The following is a 21,933-nucleotide window of genomic DNA, read 5'->3' on the forward strand; positions in this document are numbered from 1 at the left end:
AATTGCTTTCCTATTCTAGAATTTAGATTTATTTCCTTTTGTTATTTCAGATATTATTTTGTTTCCTTTAATTGTTAGTCCTGATTCCTATAATTTAGGGGGTGATATAATTATCCCTTAGGATCTAGAACTCTCTTGTATCCACAGCTTATATTATTTCCTTTTGTTATTTCAGATATTATTTTGTTTCCTTTAATTGTTAGTCTTGATTCCTATAATTTAGGGGGTGATATAATTATCCCTATAATTTAAGATCTAGAACTCTCTTGTATCCGCAGCCTATATATAAAGGCTTTTCTATTCAATAAAATATCAACTTTTATTCTCCCAAAATTCAGAATTAGAAAGGGACTTCATCAAGGACGAGTCTGCTTTTGTCAATTCAATATAGATACAAAGAAGAATTTAGTGGTGTCTAGACTTGTGACTAGATCCTACGCCAAGGGTCATAACATAATGGATATGAGGATAAATGCAATTGGAAAGGAAAAATTTAATATTAAAAACCATAGAATTATGTAAGGAAGCCTTTCATCTCAAATTTCTCAATTTGTGTAGTCTTAATTAAGTTTTTTTTAGGGTATTGCTATTTACCGCTCCCAAAGTACTTATCACCGCCTCCATTAGAAAATTTTGCTCTTGGCATAAAAAAATTTTCGAAATTGGGGAAAAAAACTTTTTGAGAGAAAATTCAAAATTTAGCCTAAACGGATGCCGCATCTGTTCCCACCATGGGTCGAGCGGTATGCCGCATCCGTTCTCGCCATGGGTCGAACGGTATGCCGCATCCGTTCCATGGGTCGGGTGGTATGCCGCATCCGTTTAGGCGAAATTTTGAAATATGCAAAATCGTAAAAATTTTAGTGACGAAAAATACTAAATCATTCAATTTTTTGTGATGAAAAATGAAAAATTCTCCTACTTTTTGTGACGAAAAATGCAAAATTGTCATGAAAAATATGTATTATTTTCATGAATTCTTTGATAAAAAGATGTAAATCTTAATGTTTCCGACTCGTAATCATCCATTTTCGGGGTTCGGATTGTCACACATCAATTATTTTCATAATTTCAATTATTGTTGTTCCAGTTTATGATTTTGGAGAGAGAATTTTCAGTTTTTGATTAAAATTATGAGAAGGGCAAAAAAATCCAAAAGAGACGGCGATAAGTAATTTGGGGACTGTATTTAGCAGTTGACTTTTTTAATCATCCGGGCGTTGAGTTAGTATTCTGCAGGATGTCCCCATAATATCATTATTATAGTAGAGTTTAACCATAAACTTCGGGATTGATTAGCGGGTTGGATCTTACTAATGATATCTGATTTAGTTCTTAATTTTTGTTTTTGTGTTTTCAATATTCATACTATTATTGTTGTTTGCCAAATTCATAACATAAAAGAAGTTAATATATGATATACTTGGTAAGAAATATACGAAAATAAAAACTTTATTAAGGTATACTTTTAATTCTTATTTAAGACAATATTATTATGATAGTCTAATGTTTATCAATGAACCTTCCTTCCTGGTACCCAATGGAATCTGAACATATCATGTGCAGGAATTGAGGCATTAAAATTTCTCAAGTAAATGCCATCATCTTTAGCAACCCAAAGGCAAGCGGCATTATGGTAATCACAATAATGTAATAAGTAATTATCATTATCACGAAACGAATCAAATTTGGCATGAACTGCGTTGTTAGGAGCTGTATCGCACCAGAAAACAGTTTTTCTGAAGATGTTACGCTTGAATTTCCAGTTGAAACTCTGATTACTTTGAATGTAATGCACCCCCAGATCATCCTCTTTTGATTCACAATGCACAAACAAAGCTTTGTTACTCTTCAGTTCATTCCTCACTCCCACATGTATTGTATCCCATATTGTGACGCCATATATGGGTTCAACCAAGATGGCTACTGCTGCCAAAACCAAAAGAAGTTTCAAACTTGTCATTCTAAATCTGGGTTTGAATTTCTATACCCTTAAATTCAAGTTGAGTGAGTGGTTTTCAATTGTTGTGACCATATATATAAATCTATTAATTAGTGTATTTTTAGTAATAAATCTGAGTTGATTCTTTTGTAATAAATGTGACCAAATCAGGAATGTTTTTATATGCCAAATTTCTTATGATCACAAGGACACGGTGTAAAAGCTACACACAATACGATCTAGGCATTATCTCTAACTTATCCCAAATAAGTTTTCTAGCATCATAAAGAGAGAAGGGAGAACTTTTATGGAAAGAGAAAGTTTCCTTCAATCAAAAAATTAAAGTGGAACAAGTGAAAATTTGCTTAATGATCTATCCCCCCTTCACTAATTGGCTTGAATGGGCCAAGAAAATGGATTGGGGATCTATCCTCTATCCTGGAAATGATTGGCCATCCATTCGTAATGATCTATCCTTTATTATGCTCACATATCGGAAAATTAAAAAAACGAAAAAAATAAGAATCAACTATGATTTTTCGCATAGTGATCATCCAACCATCATAATGGACAAGTGGCTATTACATCCTAGGTTGAATTTTTTCTTTTTATGGAAAATGATGAAAAAAGAGGTTAGCTTTTATTACGTGCTTTTTGATAATTTATGTTAAGTTTGAACGATATTTCTGACTCGTTTTCATAAACTCAAAAAGATTCAAATCTCTGTTATTGATATTCATATCAATTATAACACATTCACATGTGTCTGACAACATGTTACTCGGATCGAATATAGCAAAGCATGTCTAGGACAAGCTTCAAGCAGCTTCACGCCCTTAAATTCGGAATTTAACGAATCAACTTCTCACCCTCAAACGGAACAATGATTCAATTTCCGATTATATACAAAAAGCAAAAAATCTCAGTGATCAACTGGAGGTGCTGCAAAGTCCGTTGAATTTGGAAAATTTTACTGATTGTATTTTAACAGGTTTCTGACCTTCTTATCGACCACTTGGTTTATTGATTTACAACCTTTCTGCTATAATGATTTACTTGGTTTATTGATCAGCCAAGAAATTCAGATGGCCCAGGATGCATCTGATGTTGTCCATTGCTCCAAACGTAAATTATGTCTCTCGTGGTGGAGGGAATTTGAACCTTTTACAAATATTGGGTCATCCTCAAATTTGCTTAATAAGTTATGGATGATGCCATTCATCACCTTACATCTGATTTGGAAAATCATACTCTTCATTCAGAATATCAAGAACACGAGTAACTAACAATTGGTAGTGGTTTTAAACTCCCTATTCATTCTATTGGTTCCTTTGATTTCTCTCTCAATGATAAAATCTCAAATTTAAGGATGTTTTATTTGTTCCTCTCACTTTTTAAATTTTTATTTATGTTGGTCCTCTAATCCCTTCTAACAATATTTTTTGTTGAATTCTTTGTTCAGTCAATTAGTGTGAACTAGTCAAAAACCCGCACGGGGTATGAAACTTTTATATAATTTAGATAAATAAATAAATTGACATATTTACTTTTTAAATAATTTTATATCATGCTATGAAAAAAAAAATTTATATTATGTATATTTAAAATTAATATATATTTTTTAATGATAATTCAAATTAAATTAATTTTAAAAATAATTGACTATTTTTTTATAGAATTTTAATTAAAGATGAATGATTTATTTCTTTTTACAAAATTCAATGATTTGTACTTTTTAGGAATTTTAATACATTTTCATATTCCAAATATTCTGTGAAACAATAATAATAAAATAGCAGATTAATTAAGAAATATATTAGAATATATAAAAAACCAAAAATTAAATTAAACTATAATTAAAATTAAATATTATATTTGCGATACAAAAAAATTACAATATAGGTTAAACAAAAATTAAATTAAACTACAATTAAAATTAAATATTAAGAAACTTTAATTAAACTACGATACAAAAGAATTACAATCTATGTTAAAATGGAAGCAACATCAATATATTATTGTATAAACTATTACAATCAATACTTTTCTAATGTTGCATATGAAGAAACTTTATCAATTCAATATGTTACATATAAAAAAATAAAATTCGTAAGAATTAGTCACAAATTCATCTTGATGATAATTATTTTGGTTGATGGAATTTCATGATCACCAAGTATTCGAATTCAATTATTCATTCTGTTACAATAACCCAATAAATCTAATTGAATCAGTTTAAAATGATGATTTCTCTTATTTTCATCTCGTAATATCTCATCAAGACATTCGATCAATTTGTTCTTCATTATTTTACTATATAGAATATCAGCCATACTCGCAGATATCACTTATTTGACTTCATTAATATTTTCTAATAATTATATATTCTTGAATTTTGTAAGTAACAAAAACAAACAAAAGAATTGAAAAAAAATGAAGGGACGAAAAAGATAATTAGGAGAGAACTATCTTCCTCTCGAGAATTTTTTTTTTTTTTTGAAAATAAGAGAGAATGTCAAGACATAAGCGTATAAAGAGGAGAGTGAAAATATTTTTTGCCCATTAATTAAACATTTTATTTTTTCTTAATGAAGTATTAAGTCCATAAATTAATTTTAGTTAAATAGAATTAAATCGCAATTGTAACCACTCAATACAAAAAAAAAAACGTTTTGTAATTAATATGTGAAATTAATTATATTAATTAGAATCATTATGCTCAACATTTGAGAATTTGAAGAGATTCAAATAATAATATTTTCTTAATTAATATTTTTCAATAATTTGTCCTATAATCATATTTCATTTTCATCTGTTAAAAACTCTTGAAATACTAACAATTTGTACGAACCATAATATAATAGTTAAAAATTATATAAGCCAATGCTGCAAAAGCAATTATCTCAATATCCATAATTAATGTACATTTTTAGGATTTTGAGAATCAAAATCACACTCAACTTCAAACAGTTTGTCAAAATCGGGATACGCCAGTACGGGCGCTGTACTCAGCTTTTCCTTGATCAAGGCGAAGCTCTTTTCTTGGGCGTCCGCCCACTTGAACCCCTTTCCTTTCTTCAAACATTCTGTCAACGGGGCCACTATGGAACTGAAGTTCTTAATGAATCGGCGATAAAACGTTGCTAGCCCATGAAAACTCCTGATATCCCCCACGTTCCTCGGGGTAGGCCATTCTCGGATGGCTCTTACCTTCTCCCCATCAACTTGGATTCCATTCCCACTGACCACGAATCCAAGGAAAACCAAGCTCTCCATGACAAAGTCACACTTCTTGGTGTTGGCGTATAGCTGGTGTTTCCGTAACAGGTCAAACACTGTCTGCAAGTGCTCTTCATGTTCCGCCAAGGTCTGGCTATGGATCAAAATGTCATCAAAATACACAACTACGAACTTCCCAATTACTGGGCGAAGCACCTGATTCATCAGTCTCATAAAAGTACTAGGGGCGTTGGTCATCCCAAAGGGCATAACTAACCATTCATACAATCCATCTCTTGTCTTGAAGGCAGTCTTCCACTCATCCCCAGATTGGATTCGTATCTGATGATACCCACTCCTGAGATCAATCTTGGAGAAGACTCGAGATCCGCCAAGTTGGTCCAACATGTCATCCAACCTTGGAATCGGGAACTTATATTTGATGGTGATCTTGTTAATAGCCCTACTGTCAACACACATCCGCCAAGACCCATCCTTCTTCGGTGTAAGTAAAGCTGGGACGGCGCAATGACTCATACTCTCCCTAACGTATCCCATCTCGATGAGTTCCTCCACTTTCTGTCTCATGATGTCATTCTCCTTTGGGCTCATTCGATAGTGTGGGAGGCTTGGTAAACTAGCCCCGGGCACAAGATCGATATGATGTTGGATGTCCCTCAAAGGTGGTAACCCGCTTGGCAGTTCGTTAGGGAACAGATCCTGATATTCGCCAAGTAGGCGGGTCACTTCATTCGGCATCTCCCTTTCGTCCCTTTGGGCGGATTCGTGATTCGCCTTAACCATTACCACATACACCATTTGGCTCTCTTCACATTCGCTGACAAACGGTACCTTCCATGTCGACCACATCACAACATACTTCATCATGATAGTTACCAATCTCAATCGGTACCTTGCATCTCTGGGTCACCCTCAACTCGCCCACGTTCTTGATCCATCCCACCCTGTAGGGATCAGGGCGCGCCTCTACCAACAACCCGAACTTCTTGCATCTCTGGGTCACCCTCAACTCGCCCACGTTCTTGATCCATCCCACCCTGTAGGGATCAGGGCGCGCCTCTACCAACAACCCGAACTTCTGAACGGCGCTGCTACTCACAATGTTCTCTTGGCTCCCACTATCTATTATCACGTTACATCGCCCGCCCTTCGCAAGACAGCGGGTCCTGAATAGTCGGTGCCTCTGATCACCCTCTATCCGGCTGGAGACTAACAAACGCCGTACCACATGAATGGCGTACCTCTCTTCACCCGCCACCTCATCATCTTCTCCCAAGGGTTCACAAAATACTTCATCCTCTTCGTCATAGTCATCTTCATACCTTTCCACCATGTTGGCGCTCTTTCTTCTAGGACACTCGTTGGATCTATGTCCTGGCTCATTGCACCGAAAACATTTGAAAGGTGCTGGCCTTGCATACAGATTGTTGCTCTTGGGTGGTATAGGTGCTTCTTTGTATGGTCTAGTATCTCCAACGGATCCCCTTCCCACACTGTTAACCTTGGCCCCACTGGCACTCGCCACCTGCTTGCCTTTGTCGTAAGACTTCGTGTTATCTCTTCCTCCAGGCGTATACTCAGTAGTGGCAGATCTCCTGGATCTCCCAGTCAGTTGGGATTCAGCCTTGAGGGCTAAATTCCTAGCATCTTGTACTCGAACCACCATCTGTGTGCCAATACGATCCTAGATGTTGTATCTCAACCCTTCTAGATACCTAGAGGTCTTTTGGCTCTCAGTTTCAGACAAGTTGGCCCTTGCTGATAGCCTCAAGAACTCTGAGGTGTACTCGTGAACACTTCGGGTCCCTTGAGAACATCCCCTGTAGGAGCTGTAAATATACTATTCATAATCCGGTGGTAGGAACCGCTCCCTCAACATCGCCTTCATCCGTAACCAAGATCTAATCGGATCCCTGCCCCCTCTTCTTCATTCCTCCCTCATCTGATCCCACCAAACTGATGCGCCACCATTCAGGCGATACGCCACCAGTCTAACTTTCCTCTCATCAGGAATACCAGCATACTCAAAGAAACGCTCAACTTCCGATAACCAATCTAAGAATCCCTCTATATCCAGCTCGCCACCAAAAGATGGCAAGTCTATTTTTAGCTTAAAGGCATCATCTCTGTCAAAGTTTCCTAGGTCTGGTTCTGCCCTAGCCATACCCACACGCCGGTTATCAATCGGACCACCATTCCTCACAGTTCTAAAGGCACCATTGTCCCCAATATCCTCAAAATCATCACTATCACTATCAGCGTTATGTACGAGGACAAAATTGGGTCTTCTTACCTCAGGATCCCTAGGACCCATTTGTGGAAGTTGGACATTAGTCAACGGCAGGCGAGGTGGCGTGGGTTGCCTTTGGGGTCGTGGTTCAAGGACTCCTTCCCTCCTCTGGTCGGACTCCCCGGCGGCTGGTCTGACCACTGCACGGATCTCCAATCTGAGGTTTTCCAGGGAAGTGGTCAACTCCTGGAACCGTTGATCGTTTTGTTTCTACCGTTCCAGGCTGGCCTGGATTTGTTCCGCGAGGTGCTCTCTCAGCTCCTCATATCTCCGGTCACTGGTTTCCATGGAATCTTGCGGTTGTCGGGGTTGAACCATTGCCAAAAGAAGTTTCGGGTCAGGAAACGATTGGCTCTGATACCAACTGATACAGATTGAAAGCGATAAATGGAGGTTTTAATCGTAAACCAACAAAGATCTTCTTCTCTAGCTAGACTAGAAGGAGTGAATCCCGATAAACAAGGTATAAACCTTAATCTCAATGAGAAATGATATTTGATTGATTAAAAGTTGCCATATCCTTACAAAATGAGGGTTTAAATACGACCTCTAAAAGATAAGCAAAGGACAGAGACTACCCTTACTAGGGTTACAATACAGTTAAAAACAAGAGGGTAAGACAGGTAATGCACCCAGACAGCAGGTACAGAGGTGCAGGTACGGAGCGTCAGAGGTTGTTGGTGAATTCCTTCGGCAGGAAGTAAACTTGAGATCCGCCCAGTGTAATTGTTGGTACGCCTCATGGCGTACGCCTAGATCCGCCCCGCTCGCGTGTCTAGGGGATCCGCCCTCTTAGATACAACCTCTGTGGGAACGCCGAGAGGAGATCCGCCAAGGAGCGTGTTATTATTGATCCCAGTTAGGATGTCCGCATCAGCCAGCCTAGGGCTCGGGGGCTGAAGCCCCCGGCCACCGGTTCCTTCCTTGAGTATTGTTAGTTTTTTCCATGTAATCCCCCGAATATTGGTTTATATTTAACCGATATATATAGTACTATTACAATGGTTCAAAGTAGTTGAATTGGTTTAAAAGCCAATGTTATCAGAACCGGACCGGACATCAAACCAGATTTATGACTGGGTCACGGGTCACTTGGTCGGATCGGATGGTTCAGAATGGTCGGACTGGATGATGTAATAAATAAATAAAAATATTAGTTATATATAATTAATTTAAAATTATAAATATAAACTATAATTAATTATAAATATAAACTTACAACAAATGTTCTTTCAGAAAAACTTACAATAAATATAATTAATAAAACTATGATAATAAATTAAAAATACAAATAATTAATAAATGGTTTTTTTTTGAAAATGAAAGGAAAAGAAAAAAGAAAAAGAAGAGCAGAGATAGCTTAGATGAGAGGTGTATAAAAAAAATTGAATATAATAATCTTAAAAGGAGCCACAGTGTTATTGATACAAAGTCTCACATCGCGAATCTGATGAGAAGATGATATGTTTAGTAATTATAAATACGAGTGGATCAAAGGTCAATAAGTGATCATCCTGTGGGTCTAGTGAAATGAAATTTATTTCATTCATACTATATCTGTTTGTCTAACATATCAATTTCTTTGTTTTCTTTTTTTATTTGAAGAAAATGGATTCTAACAGATAAGTTTTAAATTTTTTTTTTAAATGTAAAAGAACAGGAGCTGCATCGGTTTCCGATCTGACCGCTGGTTTTTGGTCTAACTTCGGTTTTTGCCGGTTTTTTATACATCAAAAAACCGGTGTAACTCGGATCGAAAGTCTAACCGGTTCCCGGTTCGATCGGTTGAACCGATCGGTCCGGTCCGAGTTATATAACATTGTTAATGTCACACCCGACCCAAAATGGCATCGGGTATGAAAGGAAAACATGATAACGAACTTCTAGAAGTCTAAAAGCCAAACTTATTTTCTAATAGATAATACTTTATTCGGACTAGAAAAAATTTATTTATTAATTGGCTTGGACTTGATAACTATCAAGCTTCCTACGTATCCCGAATACCTTTGAATATTTAAATCGAGAATCAAAGCCACATAGTTCTACATATTTTAGGTAGTTCTCTTAATTAATTGATACGTTGATCGACATGCTAATCATTTAACTGTATATTTCACTTTACTACGATATACTTATATATATATATATATCATTTTATCAAAACGAATCAAATTCAATAACGTTTTATCAAATCGAATAAAAAACAAATAAATGTTTTATCAAACCGAATCGTAACCAAATAAACGTTTTTATCAAACTAAATTCGTAATCGTTTTATCAAACCAACTCGTAATCAAATAAATTATTTTAACAAACCAATTTGTAAACCAACTCGTAGTCAAGCAAACGTAAAAAATTATATTTCAAATCATCAAACATTGTCAAAGCGTAATACAAAATTTATATGTGTCCATCCTCGAATTCTACCCGTGTAGTTTCTCATAACATGCAATATCAATAATCGAGATATCTCATTCATATCTCGTTCCTTGCCTAACGTTAGGACTACTAGCCGTGCACTTTGGCCATACCGCCATTAGGTATGGTCTTATAGCTTACAACTCCTACCCCGGCCAATCCTAGATGAACAAAACTATTTTATATTTCTTTCAAAATATCACAACATAAAAATCATATTTGGACTTCAATCCAAATCACATAAATAATAACAACAATAACCGCAACAGCTTCCTCAATCCAATCCAAAAACAATTCGTATAATAGTCAAATTCATTTTCCATTCCAAATCGAGAGTATTCAAATATTTTAAATAACAATTAAAACCATAAGTATTCACAACCACTGAAATACTTTTAAAACTATTTTTAAACCAAATACTTTTCTGAGACTTATTTTTATCTGTCACCGGAATAGTTACGTGTAACATTAAACCTGTATAATTATTTTAGACTGCATATTCCATTAGACTTGTCATATTGTCATTAGTTATTTTAGACTCCCGTTAGACTCGTTATATTGTCTTAAGTCTGTTTGAACTAACTTTATATTCCAATTCTTGTAGTAATTTTATTTTTAACTTTATACCGACTCAGACTTACTCAAAATCATACGTAGAACATTTTTAAAGTAATTTAAATTTAAAATACAGTTACCAAAATATCGTCGTCGGTCATTGAAATTAATCGGTGTAATCCGTCGATAGCTAATTCAAAACGTCGTCGTCCACCGACGTGATCCGTTGTTGGCCAAAACCGTTTTCCCCACAAACTTTTAACCAAAAACTCTTTTGTTTTTTATTTATATTTCCTCACCAATTTCCTCCTTATATATATATACACATAGTATATCAATTCTTATAGATAAAATCTGTACTTGGATGATACTAGCTTTTGTAATCAAATCAATGCATGACACGTTTTCTATAATGAAATGTATACATGACATGACACATGTTTTTGTTTCAACTTAATGCATGACACATATTTATTTATTTTATTTCTTTATTATTTTTTTTTCATAAAACTATATGAAGGCCACGTTTTTAACAACTAAAGATTTGATATTTAAAATGGCTTAATAGGTATCAAGTCCCTTAAACTTGCAACTTTTTTCACCTGGCCCCTTCAATATTTTGACCGAATATAAGGGTGTAAGAGACTGTATATGATGTTTTTGGAGAGTTGAGGGGATTGAGAGGTTGTCCCATAAGTTGAGGGGACCAAGTGAAAAAAAATTGTAAGTTTAGGGACTGGATACCTATTAAGCCATTTAAAATTAATCTAACATTATCACAATATAATATTGTATTATTATAAATAAATCCTTTCAATCATAACTTTTTCCAAAAACATCTCTAAACTTTTAATATATCGAATAATTTTTAGACACGCACGTGACAATTAAAAGTTTTATTCTAAGGTGAATGGTCATGCGTTGAATGCCCATCAAACTCTATTTGTTTAAATAGAGCTTTATTTATTTGATTTATTTCTCTAAATGTGTTCTTTATTAAGATAACACTCTTAAACTTATTTTTATTAGGGTTAAGGTGCAAAAATACCTCTAACGTTTTGGGTCTGGAGCAATTTTACCTCTAACGTTTAAAATGATACAATTTTAACCCTAACGTTGATAAATTTGATCAATTTGAAAAATTATTCATCAAACTATCTTCTCGGTCTGAATATTGTCATCTACATTCACACGTACGTTATTTTATAATTAACAAAACGCAAAGATATGTTGGGATGTGATATATATATATAGTCTTTTGTACGAATTGGATAAAAGAATTCAAAAAATTCACCGAATTTATAAATATTAATTTTCAATTGTATTATTAAATTATAAAAAACATGAAATCTTTTTTTTAGAACAAATTGATATGCAATTGGTGCAGAATAAGGAACAAAAATATCTATATTTTATAATAGTATCTGAAATTGATCCAAATTATCAACATTAGGGATAAAATTGCTCTTGGCTACCAACCTTAGGGGTAGAATTGCATCACTTTAGACGTCATGAGTAAAGGGTATTTTTACACGTTAACATTTTTTATTATATCTCTTTTATTAGAATTTATTATATCATTTTCATAAAAAAAATAAATTAAATTCTTATTTTTAAGACTCAAATAATTTAATTTCTGAATTAAATTTTATAAAAATTATAAATAATTTATAGTTAAAAATAAAAAAGTTTAAAAATAACCAACGTATTAAAATTATAAAGTTTTAGCGTGCGGAAGACTTTGATTTTTTTAGTGTCCTACGCAAGTCTTCTCTCACTATTATAGTAGTATGTTTTTATGGTTTCAGTTGACTTTATTCTAATTCAATGAGACTTAATTGCTAAAGCTTTTTGGTTGTTGGAAATCTGAATGGATCTTGAAAACTTTCCTCTTTTGAGATTTGTGAGAATCTAGTTGCATATTGTCTGAAATTAATAAGAAATTCAGATTTGTAATTCTTTTGTGTTATTCCTTTTAGCTATTTAGGAATTTCTTTTATTAATAAATTTTTTATTAGATTGAAGGCTATGAATTTGAGCCTTGACTATAGCCTATTGAACATCACATTTCTGATCAGTTTTTTTTTTTACTATTTTTTTCTGGAATTTTCTCCATGGCCATGCTTGGCTGATTTTAAGTACTTGGTTGAAGGAAAGTCAAGCCTTAAAATAAATGAAACTGTGAGATGTTTTGTCTTTTGTTCAATTCATATTTTAAGTTTTGAAAAGTATATTTGTGTGTTCAAATAGTTGAAGTCTTGTATGGTTTGAAGTCTTGTATGGTTTTACTTTCAGGAATGGATATCATGAAATGCTCTGCAAACTCATTTGTCGTCTCATTAAATATCTGAATGGATATATCCTGGAAGAATACCAATAGGTAGCAGATTCGTTTAGTGTGCTAAAAGAGCCTATACACGAGAGCTTCGCCAACGTTGTTGTTTTCAAAACTCTGTGAATTTTTTTTACATGGGTTGTGGAATCCGTCATATGCCTTGCTTTTTCATGGATTGTAATCCTTAAACGTGGGATATTTGAACCCTTGGTGCATTGCTTTTTCCATGATTTATGCACAAATTGGTCTATCTACATCCGTTATCTTTGCCATACGGGAATCAATCCCTGCATCTAGCATTGCATTTTAAAACTCTTTTTGGATGAGGTTGTATATTTCTTCTTTGAGTGATGTTGGATCTCCTTCTCTAGATTTTGGATTAGATTAGATCTGGGATTCCATCAATCATTAGATCATGGTCCCGAAGGTTTGCGACAATTTTCTCCGTAATGCGGAAGGAGAGATTCAATACAATTATAACCAGTATCTTTTCCTTTTAGGAGATCTAGATTCATTGAGATGGTGATGTTGCCTGGGAGATTTCACGAAGGAGATTTCATTCAGTGTATAGCGCTAGAGGCCTTTTCTTTAGATCACCCTCTAGTGATACCATGTTGAGATTCTTCTGACCAATCTCTCTTTCTAGAGCAAGTGCGAACGTCATGATTTCTAATAGAGCAAGTTATAGAATCATGCTTATCTGTATTATTAGTCTCTCTTTCCTCTCTTAATTCTGCTTGCACAATCTATGCTCAGCTCTATGAACATTCATAGATTCCTGAATAGAGCCCATATTGTATATGAGCTTCTTCATTATTTCATCTGTGAATTTGTGTTGATCATAGTCGAGAGACCCTAGACATACTTCAATATGCTCATCTAGTGTCAGAGTAATAAGTAAGGACTCAAGTAAGTTGTTACTTGCATCAATGATGTCTTGATTTCTTGTCGGTGCAACAGAGGAAGAAGGAATATTGGAGGTCGGTTAAATCATGGGATGAATAAGTAAACTGCTTATCTGAGTCGTAATGCACTTTTGTTCATCCAAGCTCACTGCACTACTTGATGTCTTCGGTTTCCAAACTTGGCTTGGGGATTGCATTCACTACTTGAATTAAGACTATAAAACAGTCATAAGAGGGGCCAGAATCTGACATCCCCACTTTGATGATTAAGTACGTGAGCTTTATAGTCAATGGTCTAGTTCATATATCCTTTAAATTATTGGTTTTTTCCTTTACTTATTAGGAGAAATTACATTTTTGGTACTTAAATTTTAACATGTTTACTTTTTTATTCCTAAAATTTAATTTCATTTAAAAAATATATTACTTTAAATATTAAAAATACACTTTTATGTTTTTAAGTTTTCTTTTTCTTTTTCTTTAAAAAAAATATTATTTTGACATCTCTCGCTACTCTCGTCTCCTCTCTCTCCGATCTAATTTTAATAAAAACACAATTCAAATATTTTAGTAAATAAAAATATACTTTAAGAAATAAAAAATAAAAAAATATATAAAATGTTTATTTTTAATATTTAAAATAATATCATTACTAAGTGTAAAGTTAAAATTTAGATACAAATTAAGTGATACCGATATTTTTAGATTTGTGTTTAAAAATATATAAAAGGTTTCCTTGTTTTACTAAGTGTAATATTTAAAATATATATAAACTAGGTTTGTGTCCATCGCAATAAGATGAATTTAAGATGCAGATTCATTTTCTCTCTTTGATATACTAACCCTTTAAATTAAATAAAGAAATGTGTAACTTGTCAAATTCTCAATAAAGTAAACGCAATTTACAGTATAACACAACTCATATTTCCTTTTATATACATATATATACACAGAAAGATGATCCTAGCACAATCAGGCCTTCAAAGGATGAACATAAATGCCCTAGATTTACATATTGTGTATATATAATATGCACCCCACCAGCAATCTTTCTACTTATTTACCTATCAATCATGTCTTTCAATACCTTAATCATTTTCACATTAGCAATACTAAGCCTGTTTATTACACAGATCAATTGTCTAACATTTGTTCATTATCATGTTCATGTGGTAAATGAATTGAGCTCAGACAAGCCTCTGTTTCTGCACTGCAAGTCAAAAAATGATGATCTTGGGCCTCATAATCTCACCACTAATCAACAATTTCAATGGAGTTTTCAACCTAATATATGGGGGACTACTCTTTTCTGGTGTTATTTTGTTCCTGGTGATGATTATACTCATGCTCATGTAGATGCTTTTGTGGATGATTTATCTTATAAAGGTTTTCTAAGTTATTGTGATGCTGGTTTTAATTGTATTTGGGTTGCTAAAGATGATGGAATCTACTTGAAGAATCTCCCGGAAGACATTGATGTTTGGAAAGCCCGATGGCAACCAGGCTGATTGAATACATATTAGAAATTTCGGTTAAATTTCTATATGAATCAGTACTATTGTAGAATTTCTTGTTATGTGTTGGATTTGGATAACCTCATGTTAGGCAGAATAGGATATGTTGTTTTAAATAATTTTAAGATTTAATTACTTGATCTATCACGTTTACTTAAACATGAAAGGAATTAAATCTATATATGTATCATGTCTATTAGTTCATATATAGGATCTCATGCATATGATGTGATGGGTACTTGTGGTTTTCACCTAACCAATAACTGATGATCAAGTGAATTTGGCCGGTTTCGGTACCAGTGGTTTTCACCTAATCACTGACTGACCAAGTGAATTTGGTCCGTCACTGATCAGGTGAAAACCACCTATAACACTTATTCCAATGCTAGAGATTGTGTTGTAATAATTAGAATTGTTCAATTCAAAATGAATGTTATCGAGGCCTAAATTGGTATTCTTTTTTATCGCTAAGGTGTTATTTGATATATTGAGTCTAAATTGATACTTCTCAAAAATCATATGTCCATTTTGATACCTTATCCCCTTAATTAATAATCAGGCTTAAACCATACGCAGCTCAGTGAACTTATCAATTTTGGTTATTTTACTCCTGAACTTATGAACGGCCTATTTGCATGTTGGATCAAATAAATAAACTTTCAGAGGTACAGAGGAAGAGTATAATTGCTGGAAGAAATTCTCTTCTGATTCTCTTGCCTTACTACTTTCTATTGATAGGTATTTATAGATTACAAACATGACTCTTAGTAAACCACATTAACTCACTATAAATACAGAGACACAGGTACAGAAATGACTCTTGGACAATCTATAAATACAGATACAGAAATGACTCTTGGATAATCCACTGAATCAAATTAAAGACTATTAATTATAAGTTCATTATTTCAACACACCCCCTTAAACTTATAATTTTTTTATCCCTTAGTAACACTAAGAACAGCTCTCAATCTGCTGAAATCTTCCAACTTCAAAGCTTTAGTAAAAATATCAGCAACTTGATCTTTGGATGGTACATGCTTGAGTTGAATTTCTTTCCTTCCAATGCATTCTCTAATAAAGTGATACTTGGTGTCAATGTGTTTGCTTCTATCATGAAAGATCAGATTTTTAGCCAACGCAATAGCTGACTTATTATCAACAAAAACATCAGTTGCTCCATCTAGAGCAAACTTCAAACTTTTTAACATCCGTCTCAACCATATTGCATGACAAACACAAGAAGCTGCTGCAACATACTCTGCTTCACATGTTGAAAGTGTAACAATTGCTTGTTTTTTAGAACTCCAAGCAAAAACAGCGGTTCCCATAAAAAACACAAAACCAGTTGTGCTTTTTCTATCATCAACATCTCCTCCCCAATCACTATCACTGAATCCATACAATCTGAAATTGTTCTGGGAAGAGTAAAATAAACCATAATCCAGTGTACCTTTGATGTATCGAAGTATTCGTTTTGCTGCCTCCATATGAGTTAAAGTTGGAACCTCCATGTAGCGACTAATGAGTCCAACTCCATATAAGATATCTGGCCTTGTACATGTCAAAAATCTCAGCCTTCCAACCAACCTTCTAAACAAAGTTGGATTCACCTTTTCTTCATCATCATGCTTTGACAACTTATTTCGACAATTCACTGGCGTAGAAGCTGAATTGCATTTATCCATCTTGAATTCTTTTAAAATAGCTTCTGCATATGACTTCTGAGACAAAAAGACACCTTCATCACTTTGCTTAACTTCAATGCCCAAATAATATGACATCAGCCCCAAATCCGTCATCTCATAATTATTTGTCATCAACTTCTTAAATTCTTCAATCATCGTTTGATCAGATCCTGTGAAAATTAAATCATCAACATACAAGCATACATACATTATTTTTCCATCCTCATTCTCCTTGATATACAAAGCATGCTCATATGGACATCTTGTGAAGCCATTCTTCTGGAAATAGTCATCGATGCAAGAATACCAAGCCCTTGGAGCTTGCTTAAGGCCATACAAAGCCTTTTTTAACTTCAACACCTTATCTTCTTGCCCTTTCACAGTATAACCCAATGGTTGATTGACATAAACTTCTTTTTCAAGAGTTCCATTTAAGAATGCTGATTTGACATCCATTTGGTGAATTTTCCATCCTTGTTGAGCTGCCAAAGAAATAACTAATCGAATTGTCTCAATTCGAGCCACCGGAGCAAAAACTTCTTCATAATCAATTCCGGCCTTTTGAGAAAAACCTTTTGCAACAAGGCGAGCTTTATACTTCTCCACTTTTCCTTTGGCATTTTTCTTTATTTTGAAAATCCACTTCACTGCTACAGCTTTTTTTCCCTTTGGCAGTGTTGCCAATTCCCAAGTGTCATTCTTCTTTATGGAATTTATTTCTTCATCCATTGCTTGTCTCCATTTCTTTTCCTGAACAGCTTCTTCAAATTGTACAGGTTCTGTATCAGCAAACAAACAGAATAAAGTAGCGTTATCTACTTCTTCAGTTTCTGCATAAATCTCACTCAAGCTTCTCATTCGAGGCTGCCTCTCTGATGAACTTTTTGGGGATGAGTCCGTCACATTTGTCTGAGATGTGGAAGGTGAGTTTGGTGGTGTGATAATTACATCTTCATTTTGACCTGCAAAATCATCATCATATACAGGAAGAAAATCATAATTTTCATCTTCTGGAATCTTCCAATTCCAAGAGCTTTCTTCTTGAAATTCTGCATCTCTGCTTATCACAACTTTTCCATTCCGAGGATTATAAAATTTATAACCTTTGAAATTTTTTGCATAGCCAATAAACACCATCTTCTCACTTTTATCATCCAATTTGCTTCTCAATTCGTCAGCAACATGAACATAACCAAGACAACCAAATACTTTTACATGAAAAATATTTGGTTTTTCTTTCCACACCATGCTTCATTGGGGTCTTTTGCAAAAGCTTCTTTGAAGGACTTCTATTATTCAAATAGACTGCACATGTTACTGCTTCTGCCCAAAATTCTTTTGGCATACCTTTGCACTTCATCATGCTTCGGGTCATGTTAAGAATGGTTCTATTTTTCCGTTCCACGACACCATTTTGTTGAGGAGATCTTGGAACAGTAAGCAATCGACGAACACCATTATAATCACAGAACTGATTGAATTTCTCAGATGTGAATTCTCCTCCTCGATCAGTTCGTAATGCTTGAATCTTCAAACCTCTTTCATTCTCAACTACTGCTTTAAATTTTTTAAACACTTCAAATGCTTCAGATTTTGCCTTCAAAAAATAAACCCATGTTTTTCGAGTATAATCATCAATAAATAATAAGAAATACCGGCTTCCTCCATGTGAACTCGGATTAATGGGACCACAAATATCTGCATGCACCAATTCAAGTGGTTTTGATGTGCATGACAAAGACTCCTTTGGAAAACTCCTTCTGAATTGCTTCCCGTACATACACCCTTCACAAATCTGATTGGGATGATTTATGGAAGGTAATCCATACACCATTTGTTGCTTGCACATTTGCTCCAGTCCACCAAAATTCAAGTGACCCATTCTGAGATGCCACAGCCATGCAGAATCTGATGAGGCTTTCAAACACATAGGACGATCACTGCTGATTTTTAATTTGAACATCTTGTTTGCAGACATAGGAACTTTTGCAATCATTTTTTTCTTTTTATCTTTCATAACCAGCCCATTCCTGTTCATCTCCACTTCATAACCTTTCTCCAAAAGTTGTCCAATACTCAAAATATTGGATTTCAAAGCTGGAACATAATAAACATGAGAAATAAATTGATGATCTCCATTCTTCAGTTTGATAAGAATGTCACCACTTCCCACAACTGGAACTTTTGTTTTGTCACCGAAAGAAATACTTCCTTTCTTAGATTCATCAAGCTTATAAAAAAGTTCTTTATTTCCCGTCATATGATTGGTTGCTCCCGAGTCTAGATACCACGACTCCTTACTCCTTGCTTCATCTTCGCTACATGTCAGTAACAAAGTTGATTCTTCATCTTCCTCCTCGGCAAAATTGGCCTGCTCGTCTTTAAAAGGTTCAGATTTACACTCAGCAGCATAATGCCCAAATTCTTGACAATTGTAACATTGCACACGAGATTTATCACGACCATGCCAATTATTTCCACGGCCTTGGAAATTGTTGCCTCTACCACGTCCTCTTTCATTCCATTGCTGATTATTTGTGGCTTCATTATTGTGGCAATTTCTGCCACCTCTACCTCTTCCATTATATCCACGATTCCAGCCACGGCCACGGCCTCTACCTCTTGATCTTCCTCTTCCATATCCACCTTCAAATTGCTTCTTTTCTTCTTTATCATTCAAATCTAGTTTCGCCTGCAACACCTGAGCGACAGGTTCTTCTCTATTTTTTAATCTCTCCTCATGGGCTTGTAACGAACCCAAGAGTTGATCTACAGACATAGTCTCCAGATCTTTTGATTCTTCAATGGCAGTCACCACGTAATCAAATTTCTGAGTCAAAGAACGAAGGATTTTTTCTATCACAAGAACATCCTTCATTTTTTCTCCATATCTCTTCAACTGATTGACAATTACCAAAGTTCTATTAAAGAACTCATCAATTTTCTCTGACTCTTTCATCTTAAGTTTCTCATACTCACTTCTCAAGATTTGCAAACGCACCTTGACTACTTTATCTTTCCCCTTAAAGGAATTTTCGAGAATCTCCCATGCCTCCTTGGCTGTTGTTGCAGTCGAAATTTTCACGAACATATTCTCATCCAGACACATATGGATTAGAGAGAGTGCTTGTTGGTCTTTCTTCCTTTTCGCTTTTTGAGCATTCGTCAATTCCTCCTCATTCTCTGGCTGCTCATATCCAGTTTCTACCGTTTCCCATACATCTTGGGAACCCAACAAAGCCTTCATTCTAATGCACCAATTATCATAATTTTCCTTTGATAATTGTGGATATTTGTATGGGATCATTCCATTCAACATTGTAGAGAATTTTTGCTGGCTCTGATACCAATTTGTTGGATCAAATAAATAAACTTTCAGAGGTACAGAGGAAGAGTATAATTGCTGGAAGAAATTCTCTTCTGATTCTCTTGCCTTACTACTTTGTATTGATAGGTATTTATAGATTACAAACATGACTCTTAGTAAACCACATTAACTCACTATAAATACAGATACAGACACAGGTACAGAAATGACTCTTGGACAATCTATAAATACAGATACAGAAATGACTCTTGGATAATCCACTGAATCAAATTAAAGACTATTAATTATAAGTTCATTATTTCAACATTGCCGCCCTCAACTATTTAAAAGTGGTATTAGCAACCCCTCTTTTATATGACGGAGACAATCATGACATGTTCTCATTGCAAGCACCAATGTCATAATAAAAGGGTTGTGAAACAAGTTGCAAATCAGGTTAGTATAAACATGATAACTTGTGGAAAAAATCCTTGATCGGAGACTTCCCTGTGAGGCGCCGTTGGGATCGGCCTGGGACATTCCGATGCCAAAGTCAGTAATATTTCTGAGAATAAACTGTAAGCACAAAAGTAGAGAATCAGTAAGTGTACCTCAATAGCTTGGGATGCAAGCTATTTATACTCATGTAGTTGTAACTCTTGGTAACTAAAAAGTCTCCATTAATGCCTCATTAATGGCGGTTACTGATCTTATTCAAGTATGACCGTTAGCGCATTAATGGGTTATTAGTTGCCTTTATTGGGAATCAGCTTGGCTGTTCCTTGGACGTATCGATGTTTGACGGCAAGTCTCCCAAGGCGTTTGACCTTTTGAGGCGTGTTGAGGAATCCATAGATCTGCCACCTACGAGTCTTGCTTTATACGCCATCTGGAGATTCGTCGGTGGATCCTTATCCATAAGAGTATTGATGGCGGATCCTTCATTCTTTGTCTAATTATCCTTTTTCCCCATGTATGATATTTGGATGTTATGGAGATGTAGATGAACAGTCATGTCATTACTTATCTTTAATTGCTATCAATTCTCCATTAATCCCAGCATTTAGCATTGAAACCCTCAGAGTTGAGGTATTCGAACAGTCAAGTCTTTATTCCCTTTAATGACTATTAATTGCCATTTAATTGTATTTATTCCCATTCATGGATGGTAATTAAGGAGCCTTTTGGTATTCCTAGATCCGTCAAGGCGTATGTACGCTCTCCTTGAGAATAATGGCGAGTCTCCATTACTCGCTCTCATCGGGCGTATCTTGTTATGGCATGTCTCGTCATGGTCCACGTGGCGTGGCATAATGCTAGAGACTCCTTCATTTTCCTCATTATTTGCATATTCATCCATGCATTAATCCTGCAGTAATTATCATTAATTCACATTAATCATGCATAAATATCTCTTTTAGTATTAATTTTCCCTTATTCCTTATTCAAGAATAATTTGGGTTGTTATCAAAACAGTACACAAATTCTCTCGTAAAAATTGCATATAGCTTTAGCTTCTTCTAAATTGTCTAGGTATATGCAGGCTGGTTCCAATACTTCCATGAACACTTGTACTAATGTTGGAACTTCATCTTGTTTCCGTTATAATGAAAAAAGGATTGATAATACTACTTTTAAATAATTGAGGGGGGCAAATAGGTTGTCCCATAAATTCAGAGAGAAAATGACCAAAATTAACAAGTTCAGGAGGCTGCGAATGGTTTAGGCCTAATAATTAT

Source organism: Euphorbia lathyris, chromosome 5 (assembly GCF_963576675.1).
Source record: "Euphorbia lathyris chromosome 5, ddEupLath1.1, whole genome shotgun sequence".
Lineage (NCBI taxonomy): Eukaryota > Viridiplantae > Streptophyta > Magnoliopsida > Malpighiales > Euphorbiaceae > Euphorbia > Euphorbia lathyris.